Source organism: Arachis stenosperma, chromosome 3, assembly GCF_014773155.1.
Source record: "Arachis stenosperma cultivar V10309 chromosome 3, arast.V10309.gnm1.PFL2, whole genome shotgun sequence".
Classification (NCBI taxonomy): domain Eukaryota; kingdom Viridiplantae; phylum Streptophyta; class Magnoliopsida; order Fabales; family Fabaceae; genus Arachis; species Arachis stenosperma.
The window spans coordinates 79,779,417-79,791,761 of record NC_080379.1 but is presented as its reverse complement, the minus strand read 5'-3'; the positions used below and the strand labels follow the sequence as shown (position 1 = coordinate 79,791,761).

Genomic DNA, 12,345 nt, shown 5'->3' with positions numbered 1-12,345 from the left:
GATGATGGGACGGTAGATGCAGTGCCTCTTCAGACTCGTCCTCCTTCACCCCGGGATGCTGCTACTGGGAATCTTTGGACTCTCTTTGATTATTCCTTATGTATTTGTGTATAGCCCGGCCTGTGGGCTTTGAACTCTTTTATTTTGTAAATAGTGTTTTGTTGACTGTTGATACTTCTGTTGCTTGTTTAGCAACTTTGTTTAGAACAACAAGGTGGTTTTCGAGCTTCCTGGGCTAATTTAAGTGGCCTCTAAAGCTTGCTATTATCATAACTTAGTAGTTTTTATATCCTGTCTGCTTTGCTCTCGTCTTGGCACCTTCGTAGGTTTTTGTCTGACATGATCAGCTTGATTCTTTGGCCTGACACTGCTCTCATCAATCTTAAACTGTTGTTTATCGTAATATTGAGATTGCCGATTTTTCAACTTGGTTTTTGTTTTTTTGTAGCCCTCCTTTTTGGACCTTACTTAACGTCTCTTCCAAGGGTAGCTTAATCGCGTCGGTTCCTGTCAAATTACTCGGTAATCCTCTTTCTTGGACTTTGTTCAGGTCTCTTTCAGGGATTACCTTTGTAGCTTTGTATCTTGGACCGACTTCGTCATGTCGGGCTTTGTCGAGTTACTTGATAATCCTCTTTCTTGGACCTTGTTCAGGTCTCTTTCGGGGATTTATCTTTTGTAACTTTATCTTTTCGGGCCAACTTTGTCACGTCGGGCCCTATCGAGTTACTTGATAATCCTCTTTCTTGGACCTTGTTCAAGTCTCTTTCAGGGATTTATCTTTTGTAACTTATCTTTCCGGGCCGACTTTGTCACGTCGGGCCCTGTCGAGTTACTTGATAATTGATGAGCGGATAATTTATACACTTTTTGGCATTGTTTTTAGTATGTTTTTGGTAGTTTTAGATGAGTTTTTAGTATATTTTTATTAGTTTTTAGCTAAAATTCACTTTTCTAGACTTTACTATGAGTTTGTGTGTTTTTCTGTGATTTCAGGTATTTTCTGGCTGAAATTGAGGGACCTGAGCAAAAATCTGATTCAGAGACTAAAAAGGACTGCAGATGCTGTTGGATTCTGACCTCCCTGCACTCGAAGTGGATTTTCTGGAGCTACAGAAGCGCAATTGGCGCGCTCTCAACGGCGTTGGAAAGTAGACATCCTGGGCTTTCCAGCAATATATGATAGTCCATACTTTGCCCAAGATTTGATGGCCCAAACCGGCGTTCAAAGTCACCTCAAGAAATCCCAGCGTTAAACGCTGGAACTGGCACCCAAATGAGAGTTAAACGCCCAAACTGGCATAAAAGCTGGCGTTTAACTCCAAGAAGAGTCTCTACACGAAATTGCTTCATTGCTCAGCCCATGCACACACCAAGTGGGCCCGGAAGTGGATTTTTATGTCATTTACTCATCTCTGTACACCCTAGGCTACTAGTTTTCTATAAGTAGGACCTTTTTCTATTGTATTTGGGGGCTTTTCGATCATGTTTTATGATTGAACTCAATTTGGGAGGCTGGCCATTCGGCCATGCCTAGACCTTATGCTTATGTATTTTCAACGGTGGAGTTTCTACACACCATAGATTAAGGTGTGGAGCTCTGCTGTACCTCGAGTATTAATGCAATTACTATTGTTCTTCCATTCAATTCCGCTTGTTCTTTGTCCAAGATATCACTTGTTCTTCAACTTGATGAATGTGATGATCCGTGACACTCATCATCATTCTCACCTATGAACAAGGTGACTGACAACCACTTTTGTTCTACAAGCAATCAAGGCTCTAGTGAATATCTCTTGGATTCCTGATTGCACGATGCATGGTTGATCGCCTAACAACCGAGTGCTCGCCTGACAAACGAGCCAACCATTCCGTGAGATCAGAGTCTTCGTGGTATAGGCAAGAACTGATGGCAGCATTCAAGAGAATCCGGAAGGTCTAACCTTGTCTGTGGTATTCTGAGTAGGATTCAATGACTGAATGACTGTGACGTGCTTCAAACTCCTAGCAGGCGGGGCGTTAGTGACAGACGCAAAAGTATCAATGGATATTATTCCGGCCTGACCGAGAACCGACAGCTGAATTCCGCTATGCTGTGACAGAGCATATGCAATCGCTTTCACTGAGAAGATGGGAGGTAGCCATTGACAACGGTGAAACCCTACACGAGCTTGCCATGGAAAGGGAGAAGAAGGATTGGATGAAGACAGTAGGAAAGCAGAGAGACGGAAGGGAAGGCATCTTCATGCGCTTATCTGAAGTTCCTACCAATGGATTACATAAGTATCTCTATCTTTATCTTTTATGTTATTTTCGTTCATCACCATATACATCTGAGTTTGCCTGACTAAGATTTACAAGATGACCATAGCTTGCTTCAATACTAACAATCTCCGTGGGATCGACCCTTACTCACGTAAGGTATTACTTGGACGACCCAGTGCACTTGCTGGTTAGTTGTGTGAAGTTGTAGTGATCACAATTTCGCGCACCAAGTTTTTGGCGCCATTGCCGGGGATTGTTCAAGTTTTGAGCAAGCTTTTGGAAACAATGCCAGGGATTGTTCAGTTTGGACAACTGACGGTACATCTTGTTGCTTAGATTAGGTATTTTTTTTCGAAATTCTTGAAGATGAATTCTAGAGTTTCATGATGATTTGTTGAAATCTGGCTGGCTGAGAAGCCATGTCTAATTTCATTGGACCGAGGTTTCAACTTATCATCACAAGAGCTTGTTGATTTTTATCAATCTTGCTTTTGGAGCAGTGATCTGCTAAGGCTTGGCTGGCCTTTGGCCATGTCTAGTGTTTTGGACCGAAGCTTTCTTTGAAAGCTTGGCTGGCTGTGAAGCCATGTCTAATTCCTGGACCGGAGTCTTAGACTAGCATTGCACTGATTCCTGGAATTCTCATTAAGAATTTTGATATCTTTTTCCACTTAACTTTCGAAAATCACAAAAAAAAAAAAATTCAAAAAGATCATAAAAACCAAAAATATGTCATGTTCCTTGTTGAGACACTAGTCTCATCTTAAGATTGGTGTCAATTGCATACATTCATTCATATATCTTAAGGATCTTCAAGTAATTCTTGATGATTTCTTACTCTGATCTTTGAATTCTTTTGGCTTGAGTGTTATGTGTCTCATATAGTGTCAGTAGTATACAAACTGCTAAGTTTGGTGTCTTGCATGCATTGTTATTTGATTCTTGTTGCATTTTGATTATTAAAAATCCAAAAATATTTTTAATTGGTGTCTTTTCAAGTCAATAATACAAAGAATTGAAGATTCAGAACATACTGCAGAGGAATTACACAGAAAAAGCTGAGCATTCAAAAATGCCCAGTGAAGAAGACAGACTGGCGTTTAAACGCCAGCCAGGGTACCTGGTTGGGCGTTTAACGCCCAAAGAGGTAGCATTTTGGGCGTTAAACGCCAGAATGTATACCATTCTGGGCGTTTAACGCCAGATGGTGCTAGGGGGAAGATTTTGTTTTCAAAATCTATTTTTTTCAAGTTTTCAAAGTTTTTCAAAATCAATCTTTTTCAAATCATATCTTTTCAATCAAATGTTTTCAAAATCAATTTCTTTCCTTTTTCAAAGATACTTACTAACAATTAAAGATTTGATTGAACATCTCAAGTTTGTTACCTTTTCTGCTGAGAGAGGTTTTATGTTTGAATCATATCTTTTCTTGTTAGGCAAGTCATTAATTTTCAAAATCAAATCTTTTAAAACATTGTTTTCAAAACATATCTTTTAAAATTGTTTTCAAATCAAATCTTTTCAATCATATCTTTTTAATCACATCTTTTTCAAAATCAGTTTTTAATCAAATCTTTTTAACTTCTAATTTCAAAATCTTTTTCAAAAATCACTTGATTTCTTTCCCACTTTGAATTTTCGAAAATTATCAATCAATTTTTAAAATGTTTTTGACATCTTTCTAATTAATTTTCGAAAATTCTCTTCCCTCCTCCTCACATCCTTCTATTTATGGAGTACTACTCCTTCTTAATGCACAATTCGAACTTTATCTCATCAAGTTCGAATTCTTCTACCTTCTTTCTTCTATTTTTCTTTTCCTCTGACATCTCAAGGAATCTCTATACTGTGACATAGAGGATTCCACATCTTCTTGTTCTCTTCTCTTTCATATGAGCAGGAGCAGAGACAAAGGCATTCTTCTTGAAGCTGACCCTGAACCTGAAAGGACCTTGAAGAGAAAGCTAAGAGAAGCCAAAGCACAACTCTCTTTAGAGGACCTGACCGAATTCTTCAAAGAAGAAGAACACATGGCAGCCGAAAACAACAACAATGCCAACAATGCAAGGAAGGTGCTGGGTGACTTTACTGCACCTACTCCCGACTTCTATGGGAGAAGCATCTCTATCCCTGCCATTGGAGCAAACAACTTTGAGCTTAAGCCTCAACTAGTTTCTCTAATGCAACAGAATTGCAAGTTCCATGGACTTCCAATGGAAGATCCTCATCAGTTTTTAGCTGAGTTCTTGCAAATCTATGACACAGTCAAGACTAATGGGGTTGACCCTGAGGTCTACAGACTGCTGCTATTCCCTTTTGCTGTAAGAGACAGAGCTAGAATATGGTTGGATTCACAACCTAAAGATAGCCTGGACTCTTGGGAAAAGCTAGTCAATGCCTTCTTGGCAAAGTTCTTTCCACCTCAAAAATGGAGTAAGCTTAGAGTGGAAGTCCAAACCTTCAGACAGAAGGATGGCGAATCCCTCTATGAAGCTTGGGAAAGATACAAACAATTAATCAGAAAATGTCCCTCAGACATGCTTTCTGAATGGAGCATCATAGGTATTTTCTATGATGGTCTCTCTGAACTATCCAAAATGTCTTTGGATAGCTCTGCTGGAGGATCTCTTCATCTGAAGAAGACGCCTACAGAGGCTAAGGAGCTCATTGAAATGGTTGCAAATAACCAATTCATGTACACTTCTGAAAGGAATCCTGTGAACAACGGGACAAGTCAGAAGAAAGGAGTTCTTGAGATTGATGCTCTGAATGCCATTCTGGCTCAGAACAAGATATTGACTCAACAAGTCAATTTGATTTCTCAAACTCTGTCTGGAATGCAAAATGCACCTGGCAGTACTAAGAATGCTTCATCTGAGGAAGAAGCCTATGATCCTGAGAACCCTTCAATGGAAGAGGTGAATTACCTAGGAGATCCCTATGGAAACACCTATAATTCTTCATGGAGAAATCATCCAAATTTCTCATGGAAGAATCAAGAGAGACCTCAACAAGGTTTCAATAACAATAATGGTGGAAGAAACAGGTTTAGCAATGGCAAGCCTTTTCCATCATCTTCTCAGCAACAGACAGAGAGTTCTAAGCAGAATACCTCTGACTTAGCAACAATGGTCTCTGATCTAATCAAAACCACTCAAAGTTTCATGAATGAAACAAGGTCCTCCATCAGAAATTTGGAAGGACAAGTGGGTCAGCTGAGCAAGAAAATTACTGAACTCCCTCCTAGTACTCTCCCAAGCAACACAGAAGAAAATCCAAAAGGAGAGTGCAAGGCCATAACCATGGCCGAATCAGGAGAAGAAAGAGAGGAGGTGGACGCCACTGAGGAAGACCTCAATGGGCGTGCACCAACCTCCTCTGAGTTCCCCAATGAGGAACCATGGGACTCTAAGGCTCAAAATGAGACCATAGAGATTCCATTGGAATTACTTCTGCCATTCATGAGCTCTGATGAGTATTCTTCCTCTGAAGAGGATGAGTATGTCACTGAAGAGCAAATTGCTAAATACCTTGGAGCAATCATGAAGCTAAATGACAAGTTGTTTGGAAATGAGACTTGGGAAGATGAACATCCTTTGCTCACCAAAGAACTGGATGACTTGTCTAGGCAGAAATTACCTCAAAAAAAACAAGATCCTGGGAAGTTTTCAATACCTTGTACCATAGGCACCATGACCTTCAAGAAGGCCCTGTGTGACTTAGGGTCAAGCGTGAACCTCATGCCTCTCTCTGTAATGGAGAAGCTAGGGATCTTTGAGGTACAAGCTGCAAGAATCTCATTAGAGATAGCAGACAACTCAAGAAAACAAGCTCATGGACTTGTAGAAAATGTTTTGGTAAAAGTTGAAGACCATTACATCCCTACTGATTTCATAGTCCTAGAGACTGGGAAGTGCATGGATGAATCCATCATCCTTGGCAGACCCTTCCTAGCCACAGCAAAGGCTGTGATTGATGTTGATAGAGGTGAACTGATCATTCAAGTGAATGAAGAATCCTTGGTGTTTAAGGCTCAAGGATATCCCTCTGTCACCATGGAGAAGAAGCATGAAGAGCTTCTCTCAATTCAGAGTCAAATAGAGCCCCCACAGTCAAACTCTAAGTTTGGTGTTGGGAGGCCACAACCAAACTCTAAGTTTGGTGTTGAACCCCCACATTCAAACTCTAAGTTTGGTGTTGGGAGGTTCCAACATGGCTCTGAGAATCTGTGAGGCTCCATGAGAGTCCTCTGTCAAGCTAATGACATTAAAGAAGCGCTTGTTGGGAGGCAACCCAATGTTTTATAATTAACTATTCTCTTTTGTTATTTTATCTTTTTGTAGGTTAATGATCATGAGAAGTCACAAAATCAATGAAAAAAGCAAAAACAAATGAAAAACAGGAAGAAAACAGCACACCCTGGAGGAAGATGTTGCTGGCGTTTAAACGCCAGTGAGGTTAGCTGTTGGGCGTTTAACGCCCAGTCTGGCACCATTCTGGGCGTTTAACGCCAGAAAGGGGCACCAGACTGGCGTTAAACGCCAGAAAAGGGTAAGAACCTGGCGTTAAATGCCAGGAATGGGCACCAGCCCGGCGTTTAACGCCAGAAATGGCTCAAAACGTGATTTTGAGCAACATTTGGTGCAGGGATGACTTTTCCTTGACACCACAGGATCTGTGGACCCCACTGGACCCCCACCTACCCCACCACCACCCTCTCTCTTCTTCCCCCATTCACCAATCACCTCAATACCTCTTCCCCAAAAACCCTTCACCTATCAAATCCCATCTTTCTCTTCACCACTCACATCCTTCATAAAACCCCACCTACCCCACCATTCAAATTCAAACCACTTTCCCACCCAAACCCACCCTCAAATGGCCGAACAACCCTCTCCCCCTCTCCTATATAAACCCTCCTTCACTCCTTCATTTTCACACAACCTTAAACACCATTTCTCCCCTTCTTTGGCCGAATACAAAGCCATCCCTTTCTCCCTCATTTCTTCTTCTTCTACTCTCTTCTTTCTTCTTTTGCTTGAGGACGAGCAAACCTTTTAAGTTTGGTGTGGTAAAAGCATTGCTTTTTGTTTTTCCATAACCATTTATGGCATCCAAGGCCGGAGAAACCTCTAACAAGAGGAAAGGGAAGGCAAAATCTTCCACCTCTGAGTCATGGGAGATGGAGAGATTCATCTCAAGGGTGCATCAAGACCACTTCTATGAAGTTGTGGCCTTGAAGAAGGTGATCCCCGAGGTCCCCTTTTCACTCAAAAAGGGTGAATATCCGGAGATCCGCCATGAGATCCGAAGAAGAGGTTGGGAAGTACTTACCAACCCCATTCAACAAGTCGGAATCTTGATGGTTCAAGAGTTCTATGCCAATGCATGGATCACAAAGAACCATGATCAAAGTGTGAACCCGAATCCAAAGAATTATCTTACTATGTGTTCCGAGGGTTACCTGAAACGTGTAGCTCGGTCTTCTGGCAAGGCCCGAGGTGGGGGGTCTGTGACCCGAGCTGGTTGTGCTGAACGGCGGGGGGTTGTACCTGCAATGACACTCCGATGCTTAAGTTAGCATGGGTCCAAGCAGATATCAAGTAGAATTAGAGTATGAGTTATACCTGGGTGCTCCAGTGTATTTATAGTAGTTGGCTGCGATCATCCCTGGATAAGATATTCTTATCTTATCTTATCTTTTGGGAGATTCATCTCTATCTTTGCGGAACCGCCTTTCCCAGGCCCTTTCGGCCTTTAGGTTTTGGGCTTAGTTCCTTCTGATGGGCCTTTCTTTGGCCTGTTTGTCCGAGGTCCGACCTCGAACGTGGGCCTTGGGTCGAGGTCGGGCCTTCTATCAGCTTTACCGAGTTTGGAGAGCTCGGTCAGGGTATGAACAGTGCCCCTGCCCGAGTTCATCTTTTTTCGGAAGGTCGAGCTCGGGCATAGTAGTTTTTCAAAATTTGAAAACGGTCGTTTCAGCATTTATTGCTTGTTACCGTTTCTTCCTCGATTTCCGTGCGGCGCTCTGTGGAGGCTTTATTTATTTGCCCCTTTCTTCATTTTTCTTTGTTTATTCATCACTTCTTTTCGAGCATCTTCTCTTCTTTCTCTCTGTTCTTCGTCTTCCATTTTTTGTGCGTTTTTTCAGAGTTCTTTTCTGCGCCGCCGTTTTTCCTTTCGTCGGAGCTCGTCGCTTTCTTCTTTTCCAGGTTTGCTTTTTTCGCTTTTATTCTTCGTACGCTTCTTTTTTCTGATATCTTCTATGCCCGGGTTGCCCCGAAAAGAGGCGCCGCTATTGCTTTGTATGTGTGTGTGGGGGGACTCTTTTCTCCGATCCATTTTTGTTATTCGAGTTGCTGCCTTCTTGTTTGTAAAAGAACTTTGCTTTCTTTTGTTTTTGTTGAATTTGGTTTTTCTGCCTTTGTGTGATTTTTGTCTTGCTGTTGTATTCTTTCTTTGTAGGCAAGATTTTTTATGTCTCGAAAGGTGTTTCAAGCAATGTCGACCAAGATTTCGAGTGGTCTAGGTTGGGTAGATCCTGCTCCTTTAAGGGTCCCGTCTGTTGTAGATTCTGAGTATCTGATTAGGTTCCGTAGGGAGTGTAGTATTTGTGAGAACAGGGAGTCTGAGCGGGATTACGAGTTAGCAGCCCCGGAGTCCGAGGAGAGGGTATGTTTTCCGCCGTTAGAGAGTTCCGAGAAACTTTTCTTCTATGCTTATGATTGTTTCTTCTCCAAGCTAGGTGTCCGTCTTCCTTTCACCGACCTGGAATCCGAGGTCCTTTGGTCTTGTAACCTTGCCCCTACACAACTCCATCCGAACTCTTGGGCGTTTTTAAAGCTTTTCCAACTTTTGTGTCAGATTTTAGGCGTCTCCCCTTCTGTTTCTCTTTTTTCTTATCTGTTTGTACTGACGAAGCCGGGGTCGGGTGCTGGGAAGGTGTCCTGGGTTTCGTTTAGGGCTAACCAGGGTAGGAAATTTTGCACTTTGTATGATGAGTCGTTTCACGATTTCAAAAACTATTACTTCAAAGTCCGGGCTGTTGGAGATGTCCGACCTTTTTTCTTAGATGAGAGTGGGGAGCCTTCGTTTCCTCTTTGTTGGCAAGAGAGTGTGGTGTCGGTTAAGTACACTTTCGAGAGTCTAGATGAGGTGGAACAGGCTTTCGTTGGTGTGTTGAGCAGTCTATGGGGTCGGGCACCTCACTTGGATACGAAGAAAATGTTGGGAGATCCAAGCCTTCTCCGTTCCGAGTTAGGTAGTTCCCGACCTCTTTTTGAGATTTCATTTTCATATTTTGACTTTGTTTTGATCTTTCTGTTTGATAACCTCTTTGTTTCGTTTCTGCAGAGATGTCTTCTCAGGCTGATTCTATGAAGTTTCTCCGTCGAGCGAAGAAATCTGCGGCATCTCGGAATATCGAGGCTGAAGCTTCTCCCCGACCTTCTCCGCAGAAGACTACAATTGGTGTTCAGACTCGGTCGAAGACCATTCCGGTCCCTCAGTTCCGAGCTATAACTCAGGATCCTCCGACCTCCGGACCCGGTCAGCTTTCCCCGACCTCGACCTCGGGTCCTCCCCCAAGAAACAGAAGACTTCCCGAGAGCCTGCTGGTTTCAATGACAAGGATTTCGATGCTCTTGGTTGGGTTGAGCAGCACATTCTTCCTCAGACTTTTATTTCTACTGATGATGCGTCCATGGAGCATCACTTTCAGTATATGGCGTGGAGTTGTGTTCGGATGGCTAGCCTTCATGCCGCCATTGCTCGGGAGTTTAAGAAAGCTCCCCTTGGGGCGACCAGCTCCCGACTTGAGAAGGCCCGGTCCGAGCTTGATAAGGTTAGTCAGCTGAAGGATGCTAGGATTGCCGAGCTGGAGGAGTCTTTGGAGGAAGAGAAGACTAGGGCTACCGCGGCTGTGGCGGTGGCGAAGACGTCTGAGGAGATGGCGAGGGTGGCGACGGAGAACTATACCAAGCTGTATGCTGAGCTTGTGGAGACGAAGGAGAAGCTGCAATCTGCTTGGGATGACTTTTATGAGCTGGAAGATAATGTGGCCAAGGGTATGGATGCTATGTTTGTGAATTTGAGGGATCAGGTCCGGGTTCTTGCTCCCGAATTGGATCTCAGTTTGTTCAGTACGGATAACATGGTTGTGGAGGGGAAGATTGTTCCTGCCCCTGTTGAGGATGAGGTTCCGATGTCCGACCCCAAGGCTCCGGTGTCCGACCCGAGGCTCCGGTCGTGAACCCGACTTCACCTTTGGCCGAGGATAGAGTTGGTATGGAGGTTCCAAGCGATGGTGCTGTTCCTGCAGTCCCGATATCCATGTTTCAGCCAGGTGTTGATGCGGAGTCTGGAAAGGGCCTTGATCCTCTGTAATTTTTTGTACTTTTGTGCTTTTGCCGACCTGTGGGCTTTTTGTTTTTTGGATGTTTTCTGCAAACATTTTGGACACCTGTTCTGCTATTTTAGCTACTCTTGTAGCTTTATTATGCCATGCTTTGTGTTTCGATTGTCTTCGTTCCGCTTTTATGCTTTTTAGTTGTTCTCGGGTAACAACTTTTTAGCTAGCGTTTTGACTTCTCGCTTTTTGCTTTTTTAGTTGTTTTTGGGTAACAACTTTTTAGCTAGCGCTTTGACTTCTCGCTTTTTGCTTTTTAGTTGTTTTTGGGTAACAACTTTTTAGCTAGTGCCTTGACTTTCTCGCTTTTTGCTTTTTAGTTGTTTTTGGGTAACAACCTTTTAGCTAGCGCCTTGACTTTCTCGCTTTTTGCTTTTTAGTTGTTTTTGGGTAACAACTTTTTAGCTAGCGCCTTGACTTTCTCGCTTTTTGCTTTTTAGTTGTTTTGGGTAACAACTTTTTAGCTAGCGCCTTGACTTTCTCGCTTTTTGCTTTTTAGTTGTTTTTGGGTAACAACTTTTTAGCTAGCGCCTTGACTTTCTCGCTTTTTGCTTTTTAGTTGTTTTTGGGTAACAACTTTTTAGCTAGCGTTTCTCGAAGTCCTGGTTCTTTGCCAGCTTCTTTCTTGGGTCCGAGTTTACTCTCGGACATCGGGATCCTTGAGTACCCCTTTGGTCAGGTCCGACTTTGTTGTTTGGTCGGCCTTTTTTAAGTTATTTTTGTAACTTCTTTTCTATTTGGCTTTTTGAGCCATTTCAGAGTTACGTTTATAACTTCTCACATTAATTTGAACCTCGTCGCTTCATCTTTGCCGACCTCGTATGGCCTTTGGCAAATGATTTTTTGCGTTTTGCCGAGCATAAATTAATGCGCCTTGGTGGGGTACTTTTTAGGATATGCTTTATAACGAGAAAGAGAAAATAAAGAAATTTGATTAGTATTTAAAAAGAAGAATATGTACAAAGTGTTTACCCTTTTGATTAGGTCGGGTGTCCTACTTAACCGGGTGTCTCATTAAAAAACCCTCGTGGGGAAAAAGAGTACACCTCGGGTTAAGTTTTTCTTGCTGTAGTATCGTCTTAGGTTACAGGCGTGCCAGGTTCTGGGCAGCTCATTGCCTTCTAGGTCGGATATCTTGTAGTAGCCTGTCCCTAAGACTTCTGTTACTTTGTAGGGCCCCTTCCAATTTGCGGCTAGCTTTCCTTCTCCCGATTTTTGTGTTCCGATGTCGTTTCGGATTAAAATCAGGTCGTGAGTGGAGAAGCTTCGTTTTATCACCTTTCGGTTATATCTGAGGGCCGTTCGTCGTTTTAAGACTTCTTCTCTGATTCGGGCTCTTTCTCGGACCTCGGGTAGGAGGTCGAGTTCTTCCCTTTGTGCCTGAGGGTTACCTCCTTCGTTGTAGAAGATGGTTCTGGGTGATCCTTCGTCTATTTCGACGGGAATCATTGCCTCCATTCCGTAGGCTAGTCGGAATGGGGATTCTCCTGTTGTAGAGTGCGGGGTTGTCCGATATGCCCATAATACCTGGGGAGTTCATCGGCCCATGCCCCTTTGGCCTCTTGGAGTCTTCGTTTTAACCCGGCCAAGATGACTTTATTTGCGGCCTCTGCTTGTCCATTGGCTTGCGGGTGTTCGACCGATGTGAACTGCTGTTTGATTTTTAGCTCGGC

At 43.0% G+C, this 12,345-nt stretch overlaps 1 non-coding gene across 1 annotated transcript; it reads right to left on the bottom strand.

The window, feature by feature from the left end:
• Window positions 1-4,700: 4,700 nt before the first annotated feature.
• LOC130971582 (small nucleolar RNA R71) lies at window positions 4,701-4,808 on the bottom strand. The gene has a single exon (XR_009082794.1). It is a non-coding gene; the product is annotated as a small nucleolar RNA R71 (small nucleolar RNA).
• Between the last annotated feature and the right edge of the window lie 7,537 nt (window positions 4,809-12,345).